The 9,478-nt window shown below is 33.9% G+C and overlaps 1 non-coding gene across 1 annotated transcript; it reads left to right on the top strand.

Moving 5' to 3' along the window:
* Positions 1 to 6,937: 6,937 nt before the first annotated feature.
* Positions 6,938 to 7,043, top strand: LOC133792825 (small nucleolar RNA R71). The gene has a single exon (XR_009874297.1). It is a non-coding gene; the product is annotated as a small nucleolar RNA R71 (small nucleolar RNA).
* The last annotated feature ends 2,435 nt before the right edge of the window (positions 7,044 to 9,478 follow it).

The raw sequence follows: 9,478 nt of genomic DNA, 5'->3' as shown, positions 1-9,478 counted from the left end.
ATTCTGGGTGGTTCACGTGTATACTCTCTCTCTCTCCTAGTTCTTTCTTGAAAGGGAGTTTTGAAGGCTAAGCACTAGACCTAGAACCAATTCTTGCAATTGATTGAGGATTTTGGAGAGAAATTCAAGCTTCATTCACAGATTGGGAGCTGCCAAACCTCATCTTCTTCCTTGGATTTCAGATTTTACAACTGAGGTAAGAATTTCTCAAGTTCTTCTTAGTGTCCTTCATTAGTCCTTGATGCAAGTTGGGCTTTTTGCTAATTTTCAGATTTGAGGCTGATAAGTTATTTTAATGAATAGGTTTTGGTTGGGTGTAGGCTTAAAACTTGTTGTACAATTTCAATAACCCTTAGCTGCCATAAATTTGAGGTTTGATTCTCAGTTTGGGGCAAGGGTTGAGTTTTGAACTCTGATTTGCAAAATTTTGGATTTTGGTGTGTTGTTGGAGTTTTATTGGTTCCTTGAGGTAGTGTATGAGTTGTTTTAACTGTTAGGTGGTTTGATTTGTGTTAAACTACTAGAAATCTAAGTTGGGAATGAGATTTTGGGCTTGAGAAATCAATGGAAAAAGCCCAAAAATTATGGGTTTGCGTTGTGGCCCTGAAATACAGTTGGGCGAAATATTTGTTTCTGACTGCGCGCGGCACCAGTAGGACTACAAGGCACACAATTTTCTAATTTTGGGGAATTGGCTCAGGGGCTCGGGGGGACGATTCCATCGCCTGGATTGATGGGATTGGAGGTTCCGAGAGCTAGGGATTAATCCTGGAACCCGTTATTTCTTAATAAGCGTACCATTTATGTTGGGTAAAATGTGTAGAAAAGTTGGATAAAAAAATGATATTTTTGGACATTGTGGGACAATGGGACATTGTTGGGCTCAAGAAAAAGGAGGCAGGTGGCTGGGAAGTGCACATGGCCTCTGGGCCGTGGGGCTCTGGCTTGGCCCGTGGAGCTTGGAAGGCTTGGGAGCAGCAGGCGGGCCCGTGGGGCTGGGAGCAGTAGGCGCGGACCTTGGGGCTGGGAGCAGCATGCGTGCTCATGGCTCTTGGCTTGGCTGGGCAGGGAGGCTTCGGGCCTTGGTTCTGCAGGTGGGTCGTGAGGCTAGACTGAGAGGAAGGGAGAAGCTGGGCCTGGGCTCCTTAATTTGCAACAAAGCCATTTTTTTCTCTATGATAATATGCCACTTTGTTTTCTCTCTTTTTCTTGCTTTTCAAGAGCAAAAAAAAAACAACATATTCCATACAAAATAAACATAAATTAAGTCATATTCAAATATTTTCAATTATAAAATAAATCATATTAATTCTTTGAAAATACTAATTAAAACTTAATTTAATTTCAATAAAAGTGTATTTTTTTTACTTCTAACTAAACAACAATAATTCAAATAATTAAACTACAACATTTTCAACAAAATAACTATAAAAACACACAAAAATCAATAAAATTAAAATAAACCTAATAAATTCAAAATCACTTAAAAACTTAACAAATCAATTAAAAATTCAAGAACTAAGCAACAATTAGCAATCAAATGTGGTAAATTAACTCTATTTTGTAGAGCTATCACACTCCCAAATTTAATGTTTTGCTAGTTCTCAAGCAAAAGAAAATTAAAACACATATTTTTTTATTGGGGATATAAAAAGTATTTTCTCAAAAATTGTACAATGAAAATAATTCTAAAAAATTATTATGAATAAACGTTAAGCTTATGTAATTAATTAAATTGTCAATTTTGTTTTTTAAAAAATAGATTTTAAAATTTATTTTTCACTTAAACTTATATGAAATAAAAATGTTCTTGTTATGAAAAATGTAATTTTTGTTATAAGCAAAATTGACCCAATAATTAAAAACAAAGCTTAAAAAATTATTCATATTTTTAAGAGAAATAAACTCAAACTCAATCAATATTTTTATCATTGAAAATGAAAAATATCACCAATTTGATTTTAACAAAACAACACAAAACATAATAAAACACATACTCTCCTAAGAATAATAACCATATAAACTTACTACCTTCAAACTTAATTTAAACATTGTCCTCAATGTGTTAAAACACAAATATAATTTGAATAGTAAAAGAGTTTAGAAATTAGAATGGTCATACTTTGATATTGTGCATCGTCAAGAGAATAAAAGATACAAGAGACAAAAATGAAATCACACATAAAACAAACAAAACAAATAAAACACAAGTTACCAAGATCAATAGAAATCAAAGAGCTTGGTAAACAGGATCCTCAAGGAGAATCTCATCCACTTCATTAGTTTTCAATTCTAAAAATAGTTTTAATTTTTGTCCATTAACTTTAAAAATATCACCATTGTTAGGATTTTCAATTTCAATAGCTCCATGTTGTAAAACAACTTGAACAATATAAGTGTCGATCCGCTTAGAACGTAATTTTCCTGGAAATAGATGCAAACACGAGTTGTGTAAAATGACTTTTTGACCTGGAGAAAAATATTTATCAACATGTTTTTGTCATGGTAAAATTTCATACGATCCTTATATTTTTTCGAAAATTCATATGCATCATTCCTAATTTCCTAGCTCATTCAATTGAAGCTTTCTTTTCTCACTTGCCTTATCTAAAGAAAAATTTAATTGCTTAATTGCCCAATAGACTCGGTGTTCTAATTCAACAGGTAAGTGGCATGCCTTCCCATACACAATTCTGTAGGGTGACATGCCAATGGGCATTTTGTACGTGGTACGATATGCCCATAATGCATCAGTGAGTCTTAAGGACCAATCTTCCCTAGTTGGATTCATATTTTTTCTAAAATTTTCTTAACTTCCCTATTAGAAACTTCAACTTGACCACTAGTTTATGGGTGATATGGTGTTGAGACTTTATGTGTAATGTCATATTGTTTCATCAAATGTTCAAATGACTTATTACAAAAGTGCGTACCGTTATCACTAATGATAGCGCGTGGTGAACCAAAATGGGAAAATATATTTCCTTTTAAAATTAAAGCACAAGTTTGTGCCATTAGTGTGGCATGCAATAGCTTCGACCCATTTAGATACATAAGCAACTCCAACAAGAATATAAAGATTACCAAAAGAGTTAGGAAATGATCCCATAAAATCAATGCCCAACACATCAAATATGTCAATGATAAGAACATGATTCAAAGGAATCATGTTTCGTCTAGTTAAACTTCCTAACTTTTGGCAACCTTCACAAGATTTGCAATAAACATATGTATCACAAAAGATAGCAGGCCAATAAAAACCACATTGTAAAACTTAAGGAGTTGTTTTCTTACAACTAAAATGTCATCCACATGCATGATCATGACAAAAAGATACGATTTTAGATTGGTCACAATTTGGAATGCATCTTCTAATTATTTTACCAAGGCAATATTTAAACAAGTAAGGATCATCCCAAATACAAATTTTCACCTCAGAATAAAATTTAGATTTATCATGCTTAGACCATTGGGATGGTATTTCTTTAGTGACCAAATAATTAACAATATCAACATACCAAGGCAAGGAAGTAACATGCATCAGTTGTTCATCAATCAGGAAATGTTTTAGTAATAGGAGTGCATTTATGAGTATTTTCAACAACTAGCATAGACAAATGATCAGCAACAACATTTTCAGGCCCCCTTTTATCACTTATTTCTAAGTCAAATTCTTGTAAAAGTAGGATCCAACAGATCAAACGAGACTTAGCATTGTTTTGGGACAAGAGATATTTTAATGCAGCATGATTAGAATAGACAATAATTTTAGACCCTAACAAACATGATCTAAATTTCTCCAATGCAAAAACAAAAGTAAGAAATTCCTTCTCGGTTGTGGAATAATTTAATTGGGCATCATTTAAACTTTTGCTAGCATAGTAAATTACATGAGGTATCTTTTCAAGTCTTTGTCCTAAGACATCACCTATAGCATAATTAGAAGCATCACACATTATTTCAAAATGTATTTTTCAATCAAGAGGTCGAATAATAGGTGCATTAGTTAAAAGATTTTTCAATTTATCAAAGGCAACATGACAATCATTATTAAAGACAAAAACATTTTCTTTTCCAAGTAAACGACATAAATGTCGAGAAGTTTTGCTAAAGTCTTTTATAAATCATCTATAAAAACTGGCATGGCCTAAGAATGAAGAAATTTCTTTCATAGTTTTAGGTGGGGGAAGTTTTAAAATAAGATCAACTTTATCTTTATAAACTTGTATTCCCTCGGATTAAATTACATGACCTAAAACAATTCATTTTTAACCATAAAATGACATTTTTCCCAATTAAGAACTAATTGTTTTTCTTTGCGACAAATTAAAACACAAGAAACATGGTGCAAACATTCATCAAAAGAAGACCCAAACACAGAAAATTTATCCATAAACACTTCAAGAAATCTGTCAACCATATTAGCAAACATTGAAATCATACACAGTTGAAAAGTCGCATGTGCATTGCATAGCCCAAAAGACATGCGATGATAGGTGAAAGTCCCAAAAGGGTATGTGAATGTAGTCTTTTCTTGATCTTCTGGGGCAATGGGGATTTGGTTATATCACGAATATTTATCAAGAAAGCAATAATAGTCATGGCCAGCTAAGCGTTCAAGCATTTGGTCAATGAAAGGTAAAGGGAAGTGGTCTTTTCTTGTGACATTATTTAGCTTTCTATAGTCTATGCACACTCTTCACCCTGTTTGTGCTCTAGTAGGGATTAATTCAATTTTCTCATTTTCAACAACAGTGGTCCCATATTTCTTAGGAACAACTTGGACTGGACTAACCCATAAACTATCATAAATAGGGTAAATGTTATCTACATTTAAAAATTTAATTACTTCTTCTCTAACTACCTCTTTCATGTTAGGATTTAATCTTCTTTGACACTCTAAGGTGGTCTTAGCATTTTCCTCTAGATGAATTCTATGCATGCAAATGGATAGGCTAATTCTTTTAATGTCTCCAGTGGTCCAACCTATGGCTTATTTATGCTCTCTAAGGACATCTAACAATTTATCTGCATGTTCTTTAACTAAGGCGGATGCTATGATAACAGGCAAGGTTTCAGACTCTCCTAGAAAAGCATATTTCAAATTTTCTAGTAAGGGTTTAAGGTCTAACTTTGGAGACTCATGAATTGATTGAATATGTTCTAAGGGTGAAAAAGGTTCACTTTTGGAATTATTTAAGGGTATAGACTCTAACAAAGAATTCACATCATCAATATGCAAGCTGACACCAAAATATTTTTCACAATATTCAAGCAAGTCAATTCTATTATCTTGAAAGATACTTTCAATCATGTTAACTTCATTGATTTTCTCACACTCAATAGATTTAGCAACATTAAATACATTTAATTCAACAGTCACATTCCCAAAGGATAATTTCAAAACACCATTACGAAAATTAATGATTGCATTAGATGTAGCTAAGAATGGTCTACCTAAAATGATAAGAATTTGAGCATGCACATTTTCAACAGGTTGAGTATCAAGAACAATGAAATCAACAGGAAAGTAAAATTTACCAATTTTTATCAAAACATCTTCTATAATGCCTCTAGGAAATTTCACAGAATGATTAGCCAATTGAAGAGTTATAGAAGTAGGTTTTAGTTCACCAAGACCAAGTTGTTTATAAACAGAATAAGACAATAAATTCACACCAGCACTCAAATCAAGTAAAGCCTTGTTAATAAAATGATCACCAATAATGCATGAAATTCTGAGACACCTATGATTTGTATATTTAACAAGACTCTTATATTGAATGATGGAACTGGCTTGTTCAGTTAAAAAGACATTTTTTTTTGGAACATTAGTGTTTCTTTTGATAGTGCAAAGATCCTTAAAAATTTTAGAGTAGGCGGGAATTTGCTTAATGGCATCTAAGAATGGTATATTGATACTAACTTGCTTGAAAATCTCTAAGATGTCACTATATTTGCTGCCTCTTTTGATTGGAAGTAGTCTTTGTGGGAATGAGACTTTGGTAATGAAAGGAAGGATTGGGGTATCCTCCTTTGAAGAGTCATTATCATTGGAACTAGTGGGTTGACTATTTTCTTTTCTTTTTTCAACCTTGGGTATGTAATCGTGTTTGACAATGTTATTTCATGATCTAAGAGTTAAAATTGATTTGGCTTCTTCATTATGGCTAGGATTTCCTATCTCACATTGGCCCTTTGGATTTGGAATGGGTTGATTAGGAAATTTTCCTGCTTCTCTATCAGCTAAAGTAGTTGCGATTGTCCTACTTGTGTCTCAAGTTTGTCAATTGATTGAGACTTATTTTGTAGGATTTGTTGAGTGGATTGCATAAATTGTTGTAAAATTTCTTCTAAGAAAGGTTTCCTTAGGATATAACTTATTTTGTGGGGCATAATTTTAGTTTTGCATGTTGTATTGGCGCCCTTGATTCATTGGAGGCTGGTTTGTCTCCATGAAAAGTTTGGATGGTTTCTCCAATTAGGATTGTGAGTGGAAGAGAATGGGCTATCATTTGGTTTCCCATAAGAATGAAGAGCATTGGCCTCCTCAGAAAAGGCCTCTTGGTAAGAAGGACATGATTGGGAATTATGGAAAGGACTAGAACATATAGAACAAATATCTTTTCTGGGTTGCATTGGAGAATTTATAATTTGACTTATAACTAAAGCTTCTACTTTTCTCGCTAATTTGTCTAAGGACGTTCTTAAGTCTGAATCATCTTTTACTTCATACTTTCCTCATCTTTTTGGTGAATTAGTTGCTCTAGACCTAGGGTCAAAATAATTCCATTGTTGTTAATTGAAATTTAAATCTTCAAGAGCGTCCCTTGCCCTTGAAATTGTAAAAAGATTCTGGTACGCATAGATTGAATCATTTGACAATTAGAGGGAGTCAAACCATCATAAAAATATTTTACAAGTTTCCATTTTTCAAAAACACGATGAGGACATTTTAATAATAAAACTTTAAACATTTCCCAACATTCATAAAACTCTTCATTTTCTTTTTGACAAAACTCAGAGATTTCTCTCCTTCGGTTACGCATAGGAAATTTTTTTAACAAAAAATTATTATAAAGTTGATCCCATGTGGTTATAGTCCCTGTAAGAAGGAAGTTTAACCAAGCTTTAGATTTGTCTTTTAATAAAAAAAAAAAGGAATAACCTAAGTTTGACCGACTCATCGAAATATTTTTGAAATTGAAATGTTGAGAAAATTTCCAAAAAATCTTTTACATGCATGTAAGGATCTTCTCTATCTAACCCATAAAAAGATAGCGATAATTGAATGATTGTTGGTTTAAGCTCGAAATGGGTAGCATTAGTGGCAGGCAAAACAATAAATGAAGGAGCATTAAATGAAATAGGTGAAAAGTATTCAAGTAAAGTTTTTTCTTGTACAACATTTTCGACAGCAGGATTTCAATTATAATTAACCATTCGTTCCATGATGCTTAAATTTTTACTAGCAGTTTCAATTTAAAACAAAGACAAACATCTTTTTACCAAACAATTTTTAGAGTTACGTTCCTATTGATACAAACAATTTTCACAAACAAGGTAACAAAGATAATCTCAAGTTCACAATTTTCTGATGTGGAGGATCAATTAAAACTGCAACCACAGAGCATACTAAGAACTTTTAGAGATTTCAAAAAAATATAATTTTTATGGTTTACTTGTCCCCAGATCTATTTGATTAAACTTACTCGCACACTAATAACAACTCCCCGAGGTTGCAACGACCCAAAACATACAAGACCAAAAACATACAGAAATCTAAACTTTTACTTTAAATCATTATACCAGAAATCCATATAATTTTTTTTTAAAAGAAAAGACTGTGTGCACACACTTTTAGTTTAGCAAACAAACTTACAACTACTCTTCCACAGAGTTATAGAAAAACAAATGTCATAAAAGAAATAACAAGCTCCCAACTTTTTCTTTTCAAAATGGTGTTCCATCAAAAACTTCCCCAGGTCGGGCCACATGTACATATCCGCAAGCAGACTCCGGCCCTCACTGCTCCACTTTGCAAAGTAAGTGAAAACGCTTAGTAAGAATAGCCTTACAACACAAGCATACTAAACTCAATAACAGGTCGACCTAAGCTAGATATCGCTACCGATCACTAGGGTATGGGATAAGTCCCAACCCTACCATACAATTTTGCAAGTACTAAACATAACATATATCAACACTTTGGTTGCACCCAACAACCAATTTGTTGCATAACATTGTTGTACCTTAAAATAAGCATGGATTCAACCATTCAGCTAGGGGGTACAACTGGCAGATAAACACATGGAGAAAACAGGCGAGCAGAACATCTAGCTAACTTCGACGTGAGCAGCTCAAGTTAAGACTTGAAAGTGCGTTATGCAGATAGTCTCCAAATTGCCTCTCAGGAGAATAACCTAGTTCGAGATATGTAATGGTTAGGTCGCCTTCCTGATACTTTGAAATTGATTCAAAGTAAAGTCCATTCACTCTTTGATCTTTAGCTCAAGGAATATGTTCAGCACGTGGAAACCTGGTCATGACGCGTAGTGAAGGATCCTGAAAGACTTGGAGGTTCCTTATATGCTCATTAATGCCCAGGATGTATTACATATTTATTGCCCGAGATAACGAGAGTAATTTTCATAGGCAATCATATCCCTATGTAGATGGAAATTATCTTGATTGATTGTTTACCATATTTATGCACGCGGTTACCAAATCCCATCCAAATATATTCACTATAAATATCAGGGACAATGGATAAGAAAAGGGACTACTTTTTATGATATAGAAACTTTGCAGCAATTGTAAGAGATTAATAATATTGTCTCGTGGACTAGGTGGATTTTAACCACTGAACCACATAAAATTGTGAGTGTGAGAAGTTGTTCATATAATTCATTACGGTTTAGAAAAGAGCACTAATATCTTTGTTATTGGATTTCTTAATCTATTGTTTGTGAAAAACCGCGTCAACAGTTTGGTGCTTTCATTGAGAGAACATTAGTGCTTAATCCCTTACAAGTTTCATTCAACAGTCATCATGGTGGTCATCCGATCAATGCATAACAATGAAATGGAGCAGCCTGGTGACCAAGAGGTGCATCATACGACCGTTCCCACTGAAAAGGGCCTAGACGTTTAGCAACACCTTGGAAAGCAATAGATGGGCCAAGACAATACTGGAGTTTAGCGTCACGCCCACCAAATCCTAATCGAGGATATCTACCATACATCAAGATGAATAATTCCTAATTAGGGAGCCATCTCCCTCGGGCTAATAGGCAGATCGAGGAGGTCCTGGCTCGGTTACCCCCTCTTGCAACCGATGCTAACGATAGAAAGAGGAAAAATTCTCAATCTCATCCTTGAGTTGACGACACTCATTGGTGTGGTGCCCTATGTCGTTGTGGAAATGACAAAATTTTCCAGGGTCTCGCCTATCCCTTTCTCTTCGGATGGGCTGCAA

The sequence above is a fragment of the Humulus lupulus genome, chromosome 7, assembly GCF_963169125.1.
Source record: "Humulus lupulus chromosome 7, drHumLupu1.1, whole genome shotgun sequence".
NCBI classification, from domain to species: domain Eukaryota; kingdom Viridiplantae; phylum Streptophyta; class Magnoliopsida; order Rosales; family Cannabaceae; genus Humulus; species Humulus lupulus.
The sequence above is the reverse complement of the archived record's forward strand: the minus strand, read 5'-3'. Positions and strand labels throughout refer to the sequence as shown.